Source organism: Pelodiscus sinensis, chromosome 31 (genome assembly GCF_052426305.1).
Source record: "Pelodiscus sinensis isolate ZL-2025 chromosome 31, ASM5242630v1, whole genome shotgun sequence".
Lineage (NCBI taxonomy): Eukaryota > Metazoa > Chordata > Testudines > Trionychidae > Pelodiscus > Pelodiscus sinensis.
Genome location: NC_143082.1, coordinates 12546884 through 12567258, shown reverse-complemented (window position 1 = coordinate 12567258; position 20375 = coordinate 12546884). Strand labels below are relative to the sequence as shown.

Genomic DNA, 20375 nt, shown 5'->3' with positions numbered 1-20375 from the left:
TGTAGCCTCTGGTTGCTACTTTATTTCAGGCAGGATTGGGGACCCTTTTTTCTGGACACCCCTAGGAGACCACAGTCTAGAACACATTGGCATGAAGTGAGGGAATTGATCAAATATATACAGTGTCTATATATGTATTTGATAAGTTATGTATACACTCTCTTAACTGATAAGAGAGAATGCAGGGAACATTTTGCATATTGTTGTTTACTAAGTGCTGTATGAATCTGTTGTCTTCCAAAGTTCAGTTGTTTGCCCAGGCATTTGAGGCAGGGCAGGGAGTACCGGGAAGTGAAGACTAAAGGTGAATGAGGGTCAGTGGTTTATGATGAGAGTTTGTGATGGGTGAGGCTGGGTGTAATTTTATAAAGACAAATAAATGCTGAGATACACAAGCTACAATGCTTTTTTTTCTTCCAAGAAAAATCCAGTACAGTAGTGACAGATGTGCTTTGTATTGTAGTAGTGAATTTTGTGTGCTAGTACAAGGTGTGATGAGGTAAAATATATATTATTATTATTATGTATTGTCACTGTCCCTAGTTGTTTTTAAGTTGTTCTGTGGTAGTTTGAAGTACTATATTTGACCAGATTGCATAGATTCGAAAGTTCCACATTTATCTCTCGGGAAGTACACACTTTCGTCCAGTGTTTCCCTTTCTGCTGTCTGAAATAATTCCAAGACAGCCTTCCTGATCTGAAAATTCCTTGTTAGCTGAAATTGGGTTATGTCCCTACCAAGTATCAATTGTACTGAAAACTTTCCTCAGCCAAAGCTTTACTTTGTCCAAATAACCTAAGAATTGATTCAGACAAGTGAGGTTTGGGCAGCGGGGGGCTGAAATTTTCAGTGTAATTGAAGCAGAGTGGGGAAGTAGCTGGTTAATTGGGTTTTTAGTCCCATGCCAGTCACGTGTACCCAGCACATGGTACAACACCCAATGGAATGATTATTACCTAAGATGCATAGGAGCATCCAGACCGGAATAAATATTTTGCTACTGAAACAATGCAATGAGCAATCTTTTAACTCTTTGGAGAACAAGGTGGTATTTTTCCAGGTGGCTCGCATGCTTCAGATCCGTGTCATTAAAGAGGATGTGTGTCTGTTCCTGCTCAAAGGAGAGGTGGTACCTTTGGCTGAAAAGGCTCAGACTGGTTGTATCACAGGGTTGCAGTCTCGTTAGGCAGGTTTTAAAGGTGTTTTGCAGCAAATGTTTTTTAAGAAATAGCTGTGCATCTGGTGGGGGTATGTGTGAGGGGGTGGACATACACGTAGCTGCAGGCAAGTGCTTGGTGAAACAGGAGTTCCTGGGTAGAAAATGCTCAGTAGTCTTCCACGTGATGCCAGGAGTGCAGGATGGATGTGTGTGGAGGGGGAGGGGAGCCACACACCTTGCCATCTTTCTGTTTACCTTACTCCTTTTGTTCTCTTGTTCCTAGTCACACATCCAGCCTGTTTGTGACTTCCTGGCTGTGGCAACCGAGAAGAATGTTTTAATCCAAACGAGGAGGAGGGGGAAAGATGGGCCACTGGGAGCAGCTCCTTCAAAAGAGCAATCAAAACCCAGTCCTGCATCTTTGCCGTTTCAGGAGGAATTCTGCCACAGAAGGTAAATATTTCAGCTCTAGTCTTCTGCCAGGTCTCGGTTAACCCAAAAATGCTCCAGACCCCGTGTGTGGCAATTCAGACACTGAATCAGCTGCTTCGTTTGTAAAGAACACTGTTGGGGGTGGAAGAGGATAGTCACCCTTTCTATGTGAGCGAAGGGGCTGTAATTGAACTGAAATCACCCGTGTAAAAAACTTTGTATTTGTTCCCGTAACAAGAGATGCAGCTACAAGCGCCAATCTTCCATTGGGAATCTTATGGGCAGACACCCTGTGTCCATGACAATTTCACCAGAGCTCAGCACAGAGGCCCACCTGCCTAAAACCTAATGCAGAACATGGCCTTTACTCTGTGTACCGTGTCTTTCACTGTTTCTTCTGTCTAGTCGGTTTCCCCCAAGGAGAAATGGTTATTGTTTGGGCTAGGTACTGCCTCGGGGTCAGGCCCAGGCTGTGCTGGGGATTGTACAAACACAGAACAGAGACCTGTAAACTCCACAGGCCCACCAAACCCATTATTCAATTCCAGGGGATACCTTCAGGTTGAACCCCTCTAGTCGGCACTTGTGGGACTTGGCCATTGCCGACCCAGAGAATTTGCCAAACCACGGGAAGTCCATATTGTCTAGCAGCATTACTAACACTTCCACTGCTTGCTGGGCTCTGAGAAGACATTTGGGGTAAATTAGAGCCAAATAGCAGCCCAGAACTCTGGGAGCCAGGACTGGTGGCTGTCATGTAAACAAACTTTGAGACCATGGAAAACTTAGCCCCATCCATGATAAGTGGACATCTGGAGAACTCAAATCGTGCTGGACCAATGAGTGCCGGACTAGAGAGATTCAGCCTGTATTTCAAGGTGGTTCTGTGCAAAACTGGATTCGGGGTGGGGAGTAAATTATTTTAAAAGTCCAGTTGTGTTCCTTCAAGCACTCATTTGACGGGTTGAACTCAAGGTTCTGACTGCATTTTTAAAAAGTAGTCCCTGCCCCTCCCCTGCTAGTGGTTTCGGCTTGATTTCCATAGCAGGGGCTAGAATTTCAGAGTTAAATCATCCCCGTCACATTACTTGATGCTTTTCTAAGGAGGCAGATTCACCATTACTTGCAGTAAAATGTGTCATTGTTTTTAAAAGAATCCAAATAATGAAGCTCATGTTGGAATCTGGAAAGGCCTCCCAGCTGGTAGGAGCGGTGACTGGAGGCCGTTTATAGGTACCAAAACAGAAAAAGAATGGAAAGGTTAGTTGGGCTGCATAGTGTGTGTGTTTGCAATAAATCAGTCAGCTCAATACCAGTTGGCTTCCGCAGCTTACCTAGGTGGCTTCGCAGCAGAAAGCAATAAATGTTTCTCCTGGAGCAGAGCCGTTAGTAGTGTTATGCTGTAGGGACAGACTTGTTCACCTGTACTTCGATGAAACATTTCACTTACCTCCGAGTGCTTAGGAGATAGTCCAAGAAGCGATGACTGTTTTCTCATGATACGTTTTCTATATGGTGATCCAGCCGGGTCACACCCTCAGCTTTCGCTTTGATAGTCCAGAGTGAATGACTCTGAAATCCTAGAACACCAGAACTGGGTGGGACCTTGAGAGGTCATTGAGTCCAGTCCCCTGTAAGGATGTTAAGTAGCAGATCCATGACTAATCGTGGACTCGATACAATTTGTGGCTCTGCAGTTGAAATGTAGGAGGAGCTGGACAGGCAGGCAGCTGAGCTCCTGCTACACTTCAACTGCAGAGCTGCAGTGGGCCTGGGACCCAGTGAGAGCCAGGGCTGAAGCAGTCCCAGCTCACGCCGGGTCCGGACCACTGTGGCTCTGCCTTGTAAATATAGTAAGAGCTGCCTGGCTCTTGCTACATTTAAAAGGCAGAGCCATTGTTCCTCTGTCTCCCCTTCCCACCCATCTCCGCACCACAGGATGCCTCCCCCCAGCACCAGCTCCTGTTCCCCCCGCCTTGCTGTCCTTGGTATAGAGGCAGCAAGGGGGGGGAAATGTGAGTAGTCGACTTGACTACCCAATAAGCCTAGGGTCATCTGGTAGTCAACTAATCAACTCCTCTTTTGAATCCCTAGTCCCCTGCCCTCCCGGCAGGACCAGGCACCATCTATATCAGTGGTCCCCAACCTTTTGGTGCTGCTGGGCGCCCGGGGGCGGGGCTGCTCACGTGCCGCGCATCCAGGGGGCGGGGCTGCATATGCGTCGTGCGCAGGGCTGGATTAAGGGGTGGGGCTAGCCCGGCAGATGCCCAGGGTGCCAACCTATGGGGGCGCCTGATGGCAGCTGTAAGGGGTACTGCACGCCCAGGACTGGGTGCCACGCGGCACCCCTTAGAGCTGTCATCAGGCGCTGCACACCTGATTGCAGCTGTAAGGTGCGCAGCGTGCCGGGCCGCGCATGCGCCGTGCGCCCGGGGGCGAAGCCACACATGCATCGCACACCCGCTGCCCAGGGCGCAGGAATGGCTTGAGCCGACCTTGTCACGCTCGGGGCGCAAGAATGGCTTGGGCTGGCCTTGGTCACTCGGTGGGTGCATATAAATGCCCTGGCGGGCGTCATGGCACCTGCAGGCATTGGGGACCATTGATCTATATCATTGTTGATGTCTAGCTAACCTGCTCTTAAATATCTCCAGTGTTGGAGATTCCAGAACCCCCCTAGGCAAGTTATTCCAATGCTTTGTTGCCTTGACAGGTAGGAAGTTTTTCCTAATGTCGGACCTAAACCTCCCTTGCTACAATCTAAGCCCCTTGCTTCTTGTCCTATCCTCAGAGGCCAAGGAGAACAATTTTTCTCCCTTCCTCCTTGTAACACCCTTTTGGATACTTGAAAACTGTCATGTTTATCTGACTGTAAATCTGAAAAACTCGATTGCAGCCTGAACCCTTGCATCATGTTGTAAGCAAAACTCGTGAAGTCATTCTGCCGCTGTACTCTGCACTAGTTAGGCCTCAGCTGGAGTACTGTGTCCAGTTCTGGGCGCCACATTTCAAGAAAGATGTGGAGAAATTGGAAAGGGTACAGAGAAGAGCGACAAGAATGATTAAAGGTTTAGAGAACATGACCTATGAAGCCAGGCTTCATGAACTGGGCTTGTTTAGTTTGGAAAAAAGAAGATTAAGGGGGGACATGATAGCGGTTTTCAAATATCTAAAAGGGTGTCACAAGGAGGAAGGAGAAAATTTGTTCCTCTTGGTTTCTGAGGACAGGACAAGGAGTAATGGGCTTAAAGTGCAGCAGGGGAGGTTTAGATTGGACATTAGGAAAAAATTCCTAACTGTCAGGGTGGTCAAATATTGGAATAAATTGCCAAGGGAAGTGGTGGAATCTCCCTCTCTGGAGATATTTAAGAACAGGTTAGATAGACATCTGTCAGGGATGGTGTAGATGGAGCTTGGTCCTGCCTTGAGGGCGGGGGGCTGGACTCGATGACCTCTCGAGGTCCCTTCCAGTCCTATTATTCTATGATCATCACACTGAGAAAGGGCCCATGGTTACTGTGTCTTTGGAATGGTTTTCTTTGCGGTATACGCTCAGTTGAGCCTTTTACCATTATTTCTGGCAATACGATTGTTCCTGCAGTTGGCCAGATGAAGAGGCAAAATAAAATGTGGTGTCCGTATTACAGAACAGCCGTACCCTGTCTAGCACCTGTTAAAAACTAGACCCCTGCTATTTCCTCTGTAGCTAGGTTCTCAGTTGGACTATTGGGAAGGAGACCATATTGTTGCAAACGCTATTTTTGTCCAGTGTCCAATCAGAAGCAATGAGCAATTAGAGGTGGGTTTTGGAACACTCTGTGTATTTAGATTTGCTGGCTCTGATTTGGTAGCTGATAAGAAGTGCTGTTTTGGAGTGATGAGGGGAAAGAATCGTGAACTTGCTTAACTTTGTGGGGGGGAAATTGGCTTTCTATGAGCGTGCAGGCAACTGTGCTGTTATGTAAGTGTTTCTAAGGTGACACTTTAAAACGTGGCACGTTGTCTCACACACGTTGTGAAAGCTGAGCGGCCCTGCATTTGTAGCCTTGCCTGCTGCCATGGGAAATGGTGCATTCTGATTATTTAATGGTATGAGACTTGATTTCCCACTGAAGTGCATGTCAGAACATTCACTCCTGGCTCTGGTTCTACCAGTTATCCGTTGCGTGGTCTTTTCCGCAGCCCCTCCGGGGCACTGAGACAGGAGCTGTTCTCCACTGTATGTTTGAATAGCACCCAGTGCACAGGGGCCTTGCGTCTGACCGTGGCCTGTGTGGTATTGTTGCTAGAAATGAACACATGGTGCTTTTGCAGCTCTACTAAGCCAGGTTCCGATTACCCTGCAATGTGACTTCTTCTGACGCTCTTCTCCCCTGCCGGCCGACGTGTTGTGGGGTGCCTGCATGCGCCATGCTGCGCTTCTCGAGGAGCATTGCCTAGCCTGGAAAGCGGGTGGCTTGGGCGACTTCTAATGGAAGCTACAGGTCAACGACTCCCATTTGCTTTTAGCACAGCTCTTTATTGGCCAACGCTGCTACCACCCGCGTTTGTCAGTGCCTCCATGTGAAATGAGTTGGCTCTTGGGACAGCTCTCTGCACTAGGGATGTGATCATGCCATTGATTAACCAATAAGCAAAAGCGTATAGGTTAATGCTATAGACTACACTCTCACACACACTCTCACACAATGCCAACACATTTTTTAGCATGCTGGCCAGCATCCCGGCTCAGTCCTGACTTGCGCTGGGTCCGGTACCTACCCCTGCTGCGGCTCTGCAGCTCGGGCAGGCAGCTTGGCTCCTTTGCAGCTTGCGCTGGGTCTGGTAGCTCAGCCTTCCCCGAACAGGGGCTGCTGCCACCCCGCACTGCTGCCTCTGTATCAGCAGCATGGGGCGACATACAGCCAGTCCGTGAGGGGAGCGGGGTTTTAAACCCGCTCTCCTGCTGCTGCCTCTGATACAGAGGCAGCAGCATGGGGTCACAAGGGGCTCCTTGGGAGTGGAGCCGGAGCACGCTGGCTGCCGGCCCCACCCCCAGGGACTATAGAAGAGTCGACTAACCAATAAGAATTCATGAGGTTAATCGACTATTCCATTAACCGATATTTAACATCCCTACTCTGTTTTCTTACATGTGCCAGTAATTAGCCCATAATGTAGCAGCATCAGAGAGGAGAAAGTTAAATGGGACCTGGAGGCTGAGTTCTTCTCCCCCTCCCTTAGGTGGGGATCCATGCCGTGCTAGATACCGCCAGCCTGTCAGTCAATGCCCAGTGCTAAGTCTATGTTTTAACAAAAGCCCCTGCGGAAGCTGTCCGGGCTGGAGTCTGGGCTCTTGTCGGAAGCGTTCAGTCCTGTGGGTGTACTGAAGGCCCATTTTGGGGACATTTGGGGCACTTTCTCAGGAGCAGTCAGTTGGATCCTGAGTAAGTGAAGTGCTCGGGCTGCAGAAACACAGCGATAATGATCCCTGTTGCTGACAGGAGGCAGCACCGGGTGTTTAATGCCCAAACACCCTGATTAAGCATGTTTTCCCACTCAAGCAGAAATGCTTTATGGGTAAGTACCTTTGGGTGCCTTAAATCTTTCGTACAAGGGCAGCCGTCTGGCATAGTCACATACCTGATCTTTAACTCGTGTTTCTGTTGATGCCTTCTGAACACACTCTGAAAGCTACGGGTGAAAAGCCTTCAGAGTTTGGTTTTGCTATTACACGGGTTCTTGCAAATCCATTTTTGCACTGAGTGTCGCTAAGGATACGTATACGTCATTGCCAACCGTGGCTCTTTGGTTTCATTTGCTCTAAAAAGTGGCTTTAATAGACGTGGGTTTTGAAACAATGAAGGGTGTCTGGTTTCGGGAATGGGCTTGTGTAAAGATCCTCATTATTATGTGCCAGTTGTGGTGAAACTCCTTCCCTAGGGAAGTCAGTATCAGATTTCACCTGTTTCATGGGCAGGGCGCTTCTTCCGCCTGAGGGATTGGAGTGTGTTCCAGTAATTATTTGGGATGGCGCCTGCTAGCTGCTTATGAAGGATGGTCTTTGTGTGGCGCTTACAGTCAGCTGACAGATGAGGAAGAAAGGCAAGAGAAGAAGGGAATAACATTCCAGGCAATTGATGTTCAAATCAAGTTGCAGCTGTAGGAATTGTTCACTTGTGTCCTTCGCTTTTGATCTTCCTCTCTGCTCCATAGAAATGCGAAATTGCAGGGGTATGTGTGTGTCTGATGTCCCACCCTTGTTACTTGGCCCACGCGAAGGAAGGGCACAGACATCCAGAAGACTGAGTTTCAAATGCATGTACCGGAATCCCGGCTGGATGTGCTGCCTTTCGACTCCGCAGCGAATCTCGTCCCAGGCAGAGGCATTTCTAATCTGTCACAAGTGGTGAACCAACTTGAAAAGCACATTTCTGCCTGGATTTTGTACCTGCCGTTGCTACAGATAATCTCTGCGATGATTAGAATGGAGAGATAAGTGGGAAAACCTTTCTTCCTGAGAACTAACCTGGTGCGTTGCTTCCTTTCTCCTGTTGCTAGTCAGTTACGTCGCTCAGGGACTGCTTGGGTGGAGATCACACACGCTTGCCCTGGCTCTCTACAGGTTGGCTGGCCAGTAATGGCAGCAGCAAAGCTGTATCTGAAGAAGTGGTGGGCCTGGAAACGATGCAGGGAGGAGAGGGCCAGGGGAGGGCAAAATTCTCCCACTCATCCGAAAGACCCTTAAATGCTGGCCAGAAGCAAAAAATCTCTGGGCATTTTGAGAGGTCAGGATGTGCTATCAGAAATAGGGATGTAATTGTGTAGCCAGTTAATCGTTTAATCGATAAGTGGATGCTTATTGGTTAACGGTACTGGCTACACACACAGACACACGGCTCTGCATTTAAAGGAGAAACTTTAAATTAGGAGTGTTAAATATAGGTTAATTAACTCAGTGATGCGCAACCTGTGGGTTGCGACCCCCTTGGGATCACAGCTGTCTTCCGGGGGTGGGGGGGTCGCAGCACTTGGATCTGGGCCAGCTGCCATTTTGTTTTCCTGGCTTGGTGCCTGATGTAAACGGGGGGGTGGGGGCAGGAGTGGTAGGGAAATGGACCGGTGCTTTAAATTAAAGGGGCCCCAACAAAATGTTCCTGGCACTTTTTTTTTTTTTGCTCAAAATTTTTCCCAGCTTCCCCTTCCCTCCCCCCCACCCAAAAATTTTTTTTTCCCAGCCCTGAGGGGGGTCACAAATTAAAAAAAGTTGAGCACCACTGAATTAACTAATCGAATAGTTGATTAGTCGATAAGCAGGGGAGCTGTAGCGGGGTTAGCTCCCCGCCCTGGAAGCTAACCCTGCTGTGGCTCTGCTTTTTAAATGTATTAAGAACTAGCAGGCTCTTAATATATTTAAAAGGCTTGTGTGCAGTGGGGGGGACCCGGCGGGAGCCAGGCCAGCTGATTCCGTCCCCCCTCCTCCCCCAGGCTGCGCTTCAGCCTTTTAAGTGTGCTAAAAAGCAGTCGTAGCGTTTGGGACTGGGTGTGAGTTGGGAATCAGCTGATTCCTGGTTCCTGCCTGCTCCCCGCAACTCCCCTGCCCCCATGGGGGCTGACCTTCAAAGCGTTCTCTGTGTGAAACTTTGACTCCTAGTAAGATGGATTTATTTAGGGTTTTGGTCCCGTTTGGGGGTTGGTTTCCTGGGTGCTGAGCTCTTAGAGCTGAGTCCTCCCAGAGCTGAACTGGTTCAGCGTCTGTGCTGCTCTGCAAGGAGGGCAGTAACCCCAACTCTGCCTTGTCTGGGGGAGACCAGGGGATCTGGCCCAGCAGGACAGCACGGTGGGGCGCCCCAGGGAGCAGGAAGGCAGGTGTCGGTGGCATGATCGCATGCTGGGGGACAGCCTAAAGGGGACTCCTGTGACTTCAACCCATCACACATGAAAACCTCTCCCCCGAGTTTAGTGGTGCCTTCAGCCCAGGTTAACGAGCTGGCTGCGGAGGGCAGGCTAAACTCTGGGTTCTTTCGCTCGGGTTGGTAACCTGCCCACTATGCAGTCTAAATCATTTGAGTGCCCCTAGTCCTCCAGTGCCTTCCTACAGTTCCCCTCATGCGCAGGACAGACAAGGACAGGACATGATATGCGCAGGACAGACAAGTTCTTTCACACTGCCCTAGGAAAGGATCCGAGTGGCTCCAGTTACTGCCACATAGACAACCAAGGACGATGCAATAAGTAAACACTTGGAAAGTGGCAAGGTGATAGGAAACAGCCAGCATGGATTTGTAAAGAACAAATCATGTCAAACCAATCTGATAGCTTTCTTTAATAGGATAACGAGTCTTGTGGATAAGGGAGAAGCGGTGGATGTGGTATACCTAGACTTTAGTAAGGCGTTTGATACGGTCTCGCATGATATTCTTGTCAATAAACTAGGTAAATACAACTTAGATGGGGCTACTATAAGGTGGGTGCATAACTGGATGGATAACCGTACTCAGAGAGTAATTGTTAATGGTTCACAATCCTGCTGGAAAGGCATAACAAGTGGGTTCTGCAGGGGTCTGTTTTGGGACCAGCTCTGTTCAGTATTTTCATCAATGATTTAGATATTGGTATAGAAAGTACGCTTATTAAGTTTGCAGATGATACCAAGCTGGGAGGGGTTGCTACTAATCTGGAGGATAGGGTCATCATTCAAAATGACCTGGACAAATTGGAGAAATGGTCTGAGGTAAATAGGATGAAGTTTAATAAAGACAAATGCAAAGTGCTCCACTTAGGAAGGAACAATCAGTTTCACACATACAGAATGGGAAGCGACAGTCTGGGAAGAAGTACGGCAGAAAGGGATCTAGGGGTTATAGTGGACCACAAGTTGAATATGAGTCAGCAGTGTGATGCTGTTGCAAAGAAAGCAAACATGATTCTGGGATGCATTAACAGGTGTGTTGTGAGCAAGACACAAGAAGTCATTCTTCCGCTCTACTCTGCTCTGGTTAGGCCTCGATTGGAGAATTGTGTTCAGTTCTGGACACCACATTTCAAGAAAGATGTGGAAAAATTGGAGCGGGTCCAGAGAAGAGCAATGAAAATGATTAATGGTCTAGAGAACATGACCTATGAGGGAAGGCTGAAGGAATTGGGTTTGTTTAGTTTAGAAAAGAGAAGATCGAGGGGGGACGTGATAGCAGTTTTCAGGTATCTAAAAGGGTGTCATAAGGAGGAGGGAGAAAACTTGTTCATCTTGGCCCCTGAGGACAGAACAAGAAGCAATGGGCTTAAACTGCAGCAAGGGAGGTTTAGGTTGGACATTAGGAAAAAGTTCCCAACTGTCAGGGTAGTCAGACACTGGAATAAATTGCCCAGGGAGGGTGTGGAATCTCCATCTCTGGAGGTATTTAAGAATAGGTTAGATAAATGTCTATCAGGAATGGTCTAGACAGTATTTGGTCCTGCCATGAGGGCAGGGGACTGGACTCGATGACCTCTTGAGGTCCCTTCCAGTCCTAGTACTCTATGATTCTAAGTCTACTATGGCTTTGCAGTGTGGCTGCCCGTTTCTGGGCTAGGCTAACACGAGTGCTCAGACCTGGGTGCAGCTCATGCAGAGTAGTTCTGCAGTGAAGCCACATCTCACGACCCTCCTCCCTTCATGCCTCTGGGAAGTTGTCTTACCGATCGAAAAGCTGAACTCCGGAACGGTGACGTGACTCGCCCGGTACTTGGCAGTGGTCGGTAGCAGATCCAGTGTTGCATTCCTGGCGCTCTTGGCTAAGTGAGAGTTTCTCCCACTGGGGCTGTCAAGCACTTCTTAGAGTCGATTTTTTTCGAGGCCAGGAGAGCATCCTTTGACTTGCTGCATGACTCAGACCAGGGGACTTCCCCAAAAGAATTCCCCAAGCAGATAATTGCTTGTCACCAGTTTGCTGCCCAGCACACCTTGGGGTCTTTGTGCTGCAAATACTATGTACTGAAATCTCTTCAGATTCCTGCTGGGCTGCCCTTAGCTTAGAAAGTCTTTGGTTGGGTAAACCGCCTTAGAATAAGGTTTTAATAGTGGACTTGGTGCTTCAGAACACATGGTTCCCTCATACAGGCACTGATCTTGCTCAGGTTGATCAGGTTCCTGTTAATGTAAACGAGCAAATTGAGAGGGCAGGTGAATTCCTGACTGGTGTTTCCAAGAATGTTAGGAAAACAGCTGTGCTGGTGGTGGGGGTGGTTCTCTAGGGATTAGTGAAAAATACTCAAACTTATTAAGCAGTTGAAACTCCAGTTCCTGTCATCCTCCAGTAACTGAGATCAAATGAGACTGCTCTGCTAGATTTTGATTTGGATATTTTCCCAACTTCTTATTGCCATAAATGATCTGGACAAATTGGAGAAATGGTCTGAGGTAAACAGGATGAAGTTTAATAAAGACAAATGTAAAGTGCTCCTCTTAAGAAGGAACAATCAGTTTCACACGTACAGAATGGGAAGCGACTGTCTAGGAAGGAGTACGGCAGAAAGGGATCTAGGGGTTATAGTGGACCACAAGCTGAGTGAGTCAGCAGTGTGATGCTGTTGCAAAAAAAGCAAACAGGATTCAAGAAGCAATGGGCTTAAACTGCAGCAAGGGAAGTTTAGGTTGGACATTAGGAAAAAGTTCCTAACTGTCAGGGTAGTCAGACACTGGAAAAAAATTGCCCAGGGAGGTTGTGGAATCCCCATCTCTGGAGATATTTAAGAGTAGGTTAGATCCGTGGTCCCCAACACGGTGCCTGCGGGAGGCATTTGTCTGCGCCTGCCAAGTGCTCAGGGCTGGCCTGGCCCCTGGCACGTGGCGCATGCGCGATGCCGAAGCCGGCCCCGGGCGCGTGGCGCGCGGTGAGCGCCGGCCCCGGGGGCGCCGCGGATTGACCCCCCCACGGCGCATGGGGGAGGGGGAGGGGAGAGAGTGCCGGCCCCGGGCGCGCGGCGCTTGGGGGAGGGGAGAGAGCGCTGGCCCCAGGCACGCGGCGCCTGGGGGAGAGAGCGTCAGACAGTATTTGGTCCTGCCATGGGGGCAGAGGACTGGACTCCATGACCTCTCGAGGTCCCTTGCAGTCCTAGTATTCTATGATAGCCCCGTGTTACCTGCCACATGTGTCTCTTCCAGCCCTAGGAGTCTGTGATTCTATAATGGCACGTTATGTGCTTGCGGAAAATGACAAACACTATTACTGAGTTAAACCTTTTCAGTCCCGACTTTTCCTTCTGAGTGGAGCCCACGTTGTTTGAAACTATTAGCAGACTTCCTGGAGGCCTATGCATGCAATCAAAGGCATTTTGTACTGATGCTGCATGGGTGAGTTCTTTGATCCCCATTCTGCTCCATGCATGTGGGAGTTTAATTCCTTGCTCTGAGAAGACAACACGGGTGCCCCTGCGTTGAAGGTGCAGCTCTGGCTCCAGTGAGGCTAGCATTTGAGCAGCCAATAGTAACACCCGACGCAGATCGTGCCACATCAAGGTTAATAGATGAAGAGCCGTGTGTGATAGTGCTGTCTGTCTCTCTACATCACTGCGGTAAGTTAATGGGAAAACCTTACTTTCAAAAATACTTGCAAAATGTCAAAGGATATAATTTCTTCAACCCTCTGAATTTCAGTCAAAAGTGTGTACCTGTTTAGTCCTGCACCCTTCCATTACTGGCATGGGCATAAGCGTCCTTAACAGTTTTACAAACTAAATAGCATTATTCATAGTTGCCAGCTCTGTGTAAGTGCAAAAGCTTGTCTCTCCCACCAGCAGAGGTTGGGTCAGTAAAAAAATGCTGCCTCCCGTCTCCTATGATTCTGGGACCAACAGGTACAACAATACTACCTGTCCCAGGTTTTGTCTAAGTGGCGTTCCTGTATCTGATCTTTTTCCTCTTGGAGTGGAGTGAAGACGCGCAATTAGGCCGTGTCTTCGCTGCTTTTAAAAAAAAAATGCTTTTAAACCTCTGGATAAACATGCGTGAGCTATTCTGAGGTTTAAAAAAAAGGGAAGCGAAGGTATGTTAGGTAACATCAGACTTCCGTCCCCTTTGTGGCTGAGACTGTCTTGACTGCGAGTTTTGGCCTCTTGAAACCAGAACTCTGCGCTCCTGGGTTGGACCACTCAGTCTCACGCTCTCTGTGTGGCTGAAGTCACATGAAGCCCCAACAGCCACTAAAGGGAACACTATGCTGCGAACAGTAGCAGATGGCTCTGGGAAACCTGGCGCATGAATAAAAGTCGCAGCTACGAATAAAACAAGCCGTATCCATTGGCAGGAGCTGCCCAGGTAGGAGATCTAATAAAATCCCCCGAAGAATCGAAATGAGCCTTGCTGGAGGGTGCAGGTGGCAGCACATGTCATAGAACCCCCTGTAAAATGCAAGGTTCTGTCTGTTCATCCTTCTGTAATATGCTGCTGTTTGACTTCCACGGGAGAAGCGGGGGCCGGTCTCCTCTCCGCAGGGCGGTCCAGCTGTGCTACTTCTGCTCTAAAAGCCGTGGGCGACGTGGCCAAACCTCACTGTTGCTTTGATTGTTTGCCTCTTGACGGTTGTGTCCCTCGTGCGGCGTTTTCCAGAGCGAGTTCCTCTCTCCTCGTCATCGCGGCCGGGTTGCGGATCTGCCTCTGAGCGGAGAGGTCGGACCAGATGATGCTGATGCTGGTGGTTTCCAGCACAGGGGAAAATGTGGCTCCCAAATGCTTAATGCTGCCTGGCTGTGTCCTTCCGCCACATCGCTGTGCCATCCGCCGAAACGACCTTCGCTCACGTGAGGCTTCGGTGCCCTGTGTTGGGCTCTCCCCTGCATTGCGCTGTTCAAACTAGACTGCCGGCCAAGTAGGTCATCCCAACTGAGCTCTAGCTGGCTCTGCATTCTGCTGCCTGCTCCCGCTTGGTATCGGTGCAGTCAATCTTCAGCTTCGGAAGGGTTGCGTTACTGTCTGTGCCCTGCAGCGTGCGCTCTGTGCCTTGTGGGATGCACTGGAGATTGTGGAGTGTCGTTGTTGGGTTGCTGTGAAGGTTCCACTCTGTGTGTTCTGCTCAGCTCTGGGACGAGGTGACGTGCAGAGGCAGAGAGGAGGTTACCTGAAGGTTGGGGTAGACAACAGCAGGTCTAGATGAGTAGAAATTCCACACGTCTGCACCCCAGGTGCTAGGGCACCTGTGGCGAAGCAGCTCACATCTTGGTCTGTGTTTTGTGTGTCGCCGGCAGAGCTGTGACCATAAGGAATTGGGTTTTACTAGGGATGCGAATGGTTAACCTGAACGGGTGATGCTTATTGGTCCTGGTTAACCGGCGGGGGCAGGCACAGCTCTCCACCCACCGCGGGCAGGGGGGCTTCAGCCGTCCAGAGCCGCTTCTGTCCACAGCCGGCCTGGGAGCAGCACAGGCAGGGGCTGCTCTGGCCAGGCTGGAGTAGCCCATGCCTTCAGCAGGGGGTGGGGGAGGATGCCCCCTTTAATGGGTTAACTCACTGGTTCCCAGACTTTTCGGCATCGCGCCCCCTTTTTGATTTTTGAGAAACCCTCATGCCCCTAATGCCAGCAAAAAAAAAAAAAAAAAAAATGACCAGGGCCAAAAAAAAAAAAAGAACAGCAGCAAAACTTAGGGGGGAGGGGTTGACAGAGGGGGCGGGGCTGGGTCACCTCGCACACCCCCTGGCATTTTTTCACGACATCCCAGTTTGGGAACCCATGGGTTAACTGGTTAAGTATCCCGTTTAAACGGGATTTTACATTCCTAGTCTTTACTGATCTAGTGATGCCAACGGAGCTCTCGGTAGAGGCACCGTTATGCCGGTGCGTGGTGCTTCGTTCCAGCACACCTCATTTAGCTTAATTGAACTGGCCTCGGCAGGACCGTTACGCTGATATAACCAAGACTACCCCTGGAGCTCTGCTGCCTTTGCCCCGTTGGCAAGGATCCACGCTGGCCCAGTTAAAGCTGCAATCTGTCTCCATCTTCCTTCCGGAGCCATCTGCTGCTCAGTCCAGCGCTGTGACCAAGTGTGCTTGGGCTATAGATGAGAGAGCTAAAAGACTGCAGCAGAGGTTCCTGGCGGAGTGTTTCTAGCCAAATGTTTCCGAGACTTTGCAGCACCCCCTCTAAACACCAATTGGGCGATTCCCTCCGTCTCGGTCCTGTAATAGTGTAAGCCCCAGGGATTCTCCTCCATGTGGCGACCGCATCAGTTACTTTCCTGTGCCTCTTCGGAGCAGAACTTTGGACTCCCCTTTTCTGACCATTCCCTGTCTCTGACCACTAGAGGACATTTTCTCCATCTGGCTGAATCTACATGAAACGCCTGCAGAAACACAGCCTCAGTCCTGCTGTGTCTCTTGCTTTCACCTTTTCTTGGAAGCTCTCAGAGCTGTGAATATTTAGGAATTCCCCCAGCCTCCCTGTGGGTGATGTTCATGTATCGTACGTAGTTTAGCGATGGGGAAACCGAGGCAAAACGGTCATGCCCAAGAACGCAAGGTGAGTCAGCAGCAGGGCTGGGATTAGAGCCATGGAGTCCTGGCATCCAATCCTCGGCTTTCACAGTTAGAGACACTCCCTCTTGTGGCCACCTTGGGTTTAATCTACTTTTTTGGCCCCTGGGGTTTCTGAAATTGGGAAGATTATAAAAATAGCCTGGCTGACAGAACAGGTTTCCTCTGGGCTCACCCTGCTGTTGGCAGGCGTTGTGTTGGCCCTAGTGAAACCAGGATATCTGCCTTCTGGGAGCCTAGGAAAAGCTGGAAAAAATACATTTGATTTAGGAGAGCTGTCCAACAAGTTCCGGCTCCGATTACCAGCTAGACTCTTGCGTTTGATCCTTGTTCAGTAAATCCCCTAGCTGCTGTCAGAGGGGTTTCCACCTGACCGATCTCAAAGGCGTGCGATCTTGTGCACTGGCCATGCTGCTGGACACGGTGGGCTGGCTCACAACCGCTACTATTGGCAGCAAGAGCCCGGTAAGATTTCAGAGCCAGGGCGGAGTGTTGCCGGTGTCCTCTCCGACCCCCTCCGGTCTCGATAACCGTATGGCGTTTCTGGCATTTCCCTGATTCAAATGCACCTCCCTGGATTCTTCTCCCTGACTCTGCATTTCCCCTTGCATCTAAGCATTCGTATTCCGGCAAAGGGTTCCTCTCGGGGCCTCGAGTCATGTGCAGTGCAGGCTTGCTAGTGAAAGCGGCTGTTTACCTTTCTGCACAATAGGGCGCCCATCGGGGTGGATAAAAATGGACGATTTGTTTGAAATAGACAATTTCGGTTACAAAAATCCAATTTTCTATTTTAAAAATCGCCAATAACATACTGCATTCCTCGTTTAAAAATAAGTTACAATTCAAGCTCGTCACACGCGGACAGTCTCCTAACAACGAATTCGTGGCTCTCATCTGTCCAGCCTAACTACCAATTTGTGCTTCTTGCAAGTCCTGCGCTTCCAATTTCTGTCTCTCCGCAGACTGAAAAGTAAGACGATCAAGGAAAGACGCAGGCTGGATAGGATTGCTTTTGTGCCGTGCTTATGTGGTGGGGACTTTGGCCAAGTGCAGCAGAGGAGTTAGTTGAGACATTGTCTTAGAGACAGAGAAAAGCCAGAGGCAACGTAGAAGAGAAGAGTGGAGTGGACTGGAAAGGAGAAGGGAAGACTTTATTCAGCGCACAAACCGCTTCCTATGTTCTCCTGCATTTTTGCCTCAGAAGTCAGGACAGTTTTTCTGGACATGAGAGGCCCTCTCTGGGGATATTTTGAAGAACTCTGTCCCCCGGGTAGAAAAGGAAAACCAGTCAAGTGTAGACAGGGCCTCGCTGCAAGAATGAAACATCAGAAGGAAAACTGATTGGGAGCACATGGCGTGGCTGAAGGTGTGGATATGGCCGAGTGGATCAGCTGGTTAGTAACTTCTGTCATTCACTGGGCAACACGTCTTTCTTCAAGGTACTCTCGATGCCTTTTAGTAGAAGTGGGATTTGACAGGGACATTCCTACGTTGGTTGCTGGGTTGGATCCTGCTAGAGGGGAAAAAAAGTTTAGCTTTGCGAATCCTCCTGGCTTGTTGAATTAGTTAACTAGGCTTAGACTCTGCCACTCAAGCCTACGGTATCGAAAGCTGCCAAAAGAGAAATCCAACGTTGCTAGCTGCCACTGTCATTTTCTTATTTTATGTGACACAATGCCACCATTTGGAACATCGTGGCCATCGCCCATAATGGTGATGCCGTCAGATTGTTTCCTGTTTGACTCCAGCCGCTTTCCCAAGGGAGCCCCATTCTATCCTTGTTTCCTTCCAAAATCAGACGTGCCCGGGAGTTCAGTGGGGCTTACTCCAAACTGAAGTGCGCTCGAAGCATGGACCGTCTTAGCTTTTTTGGTCACTTGATTTAAATCCGTGATTTTTGGGGGGTGATTTAAATTGCCTTGATTTAAATCATTCCACCCTGATGCCCTTACCTTTTTGTGCTTGTTAGCACAGTTCGTTAGTCCTCCAGCCGCCACACGAGGGGTTTAATTGACGGGGCTTTGGGTTTCACCACGACCAGTTGCAGAGGGAGCTGCTTTGCATTTTGCTTTTGGGAGGGGTATTTCCCACACCAGGATGCATTATGGCCTCTGCTGCTCTACTCCGACCTCAAGTGGCTTCTAAACAAGTAGCTGCTGTTTCGTCTGAAGCCTGCAGTTGTGTGGGAACTGAATCGCTTCACTTCCAGCATTTTGGTCTAGGCTGCTCATGGCTACACGTGACTGTCAGTTTCATTCCATCCCTCTTCTCTCCCCCCGGCTGTAAAACAAGCTGCCAAAAGCCTTCACCAGGCACTGTGCGTCTCTTGTGTCTTTAGGATTCTATACTTGAGCTTAACAGCTGGGATTTTCAAAGCAGCCAAAGGGACTTAGAGTGGGGATTTTCAAAGGCAGGGTGTTTCTCTTGGCCTTGCAGGGGAATGGACCTGAAAGGGTCTCTTAGCACTTTGATGGGACTTGATGCTGTCCGTATATTTACTCTGCAGTTACTGGATGTGTGTTGCTGCTAACCCCGCTGTCTAAGCATCCATCAGATTAACTCTTTATAGAGACCCGGAGTGGTAACGTGTCGAAACTGATGCTTAGAAATCAGAGGCATTCGAGAGTGATGCTCTTCTCCAGCATCAGCAGGCGGTTTGTGGGAGAGTTTTACATGGTCAGTGCCCGGGGTCTGGTTCGCATACTCAGCCAACCAAATAATGTGATGTCGCTCCAGCCATAGGTTGTATGCCAAAGGTGGACAATCTTTTTTTTTTTTTTTTTTTTTTTTAACCAGGGGCCACTTCAGAAATACTGGATGCTTCCCTGCCCACATACCATGATTGATCTGGTGGGGGAGCGGGTGAAGTCTTTGCCCCTCCTCCCCCACCGAGGGTCCCCCTAGGACTCATGCCCCTGGCGGTGGGAGGAGACTTCATGCACTCCCGCTTCTGACCTCAGGCCAATCAGGGCTTGGGGGTGGGGGAGTATACGAAGTCCCCTCCTGCCCTGCAAGGAGCATGCAGCACTTCTAAGCGCCACGTGCTCCTGGCAGGGCGGAGGAAACTTGTTTGCATGCCGTCAATGTCAGATGTCATTTCTTCAGGGCAAGTAGCCGCTGTGAACACCCCACAGTGGCGCCGCGCAGATCGTCAGTCAAGGGTAGGAAATGCTGAGTCAGCAAACCCAGCAGAGAAACGACCCGTCCGTCTGCACAAACGTTTCTCTTGCGATCCTTGAACGGGACCCTCTGAGGGGCCTGGATCACATGCGTGCACCTCGCCCGGCGTTTCTTGATGGGCAGCACCACAGGACTCGCCTATGCTAAGGATGTTAAGTATCGAGTAATCGACTGTTCGATTAGTCGATAGGGCAGCTCCGCCTTTGAAGTGTAGCAACAGCCCTAGGACTGACCCCGGGCTGTGTATGGCGCTTGCTGACACCGGGCTCCCCGTGACGATTCAAGGCAGCAGTGCCGCATGGAGCCCCGGGTCAGCGGGAGAGTCCCCAGCTGATCCTGGGCTCCAGGCCGTGCTGCTGCTTTGAAACGCTGTGAGGAGCCCGGGACACCCCAGCAGGCCCCGAGCTGCATGTGGTGTTTCAAAGTGGCAACGCCGCATAGATCCCGCGGTCTGACCCCAGGCTTCAAGCGGTGCTGCTGCTTTGAAGTACCCCCTCTTCTCTCCCCTCCTCCCCCCACTGCCTCTGTCTGATAGAGGCAGCAAGGGGGGGAAGCGACTAGTTGACTATCCCATAAGCATTTGCTTTATCACCTAGTCGACTAGTCCTTCGCATCCCTAGCCTGCACCCGAGAACAGCTGTTACAGAAGAGAGGGAAACAAACTGGGTGGGACTGAGTCAGCGTGGAAATCTTTATCCTCTGGCCTTTAAATGACTCGTGGGGGCCAAGGCCACACCAGGAGAGACAAATGGGCTCCTGGAGCCAGTAGATCTCCAGGGGCCGCCCGGCACATCTGTTCCGTAGACTGTGCCCAAAGCAGATCTAACCCGGAGAAGGGAATCTCTGGGAGGCAGGAGGCACAAACGCACACGGGCAGAGCTGTGTGCCTTCTACACGGTGCTGCTCAGCCCTCCTTGCAACGGAGCCAAGTGCTCTTGGGTGAAAACCTTCCCAGGGGACGTTAATCCTCCCGCTTGTCGATGGAAAGCACTCTCTCTGCACTTGGCTTTTCGGCGGGATCGTTATCTTGCTTGGGAAAGGCACCAGCGTTACCATGGCGATCGTCGTCGTACTCTTGGCGTTCTCGCCGACATACGTCTGGGCCGACGTTGCTTTCCAG

At 50.0% G+C, this 20375-nt stretch overlaps 1 protein-coding gene across 2 annotated transcripts in view; it reads left to right on the top strand.

The window, feature by feature from the left end:
- The window catches only part of RNF41 (ring finger protein 41), a 40530-nt gene that overhangs the window by 1308 nt on the left and 18847 nt on the right, over positions 1-20375 (top strand). Inside the window, exon 2 of one of the 2 annotated variants that reach the window (XM_075901896.2) lies at positions 1444-1613. The gene's annotated coding sequence lies outside the window, so the exon portion shown is untranslated. Of the gene's footprint in view, positions 1-1443; positions 1614-20375 lie in introns of those variants that run through there. The other variant, XM_075901901.2, reaches the window with a different exon arrangement.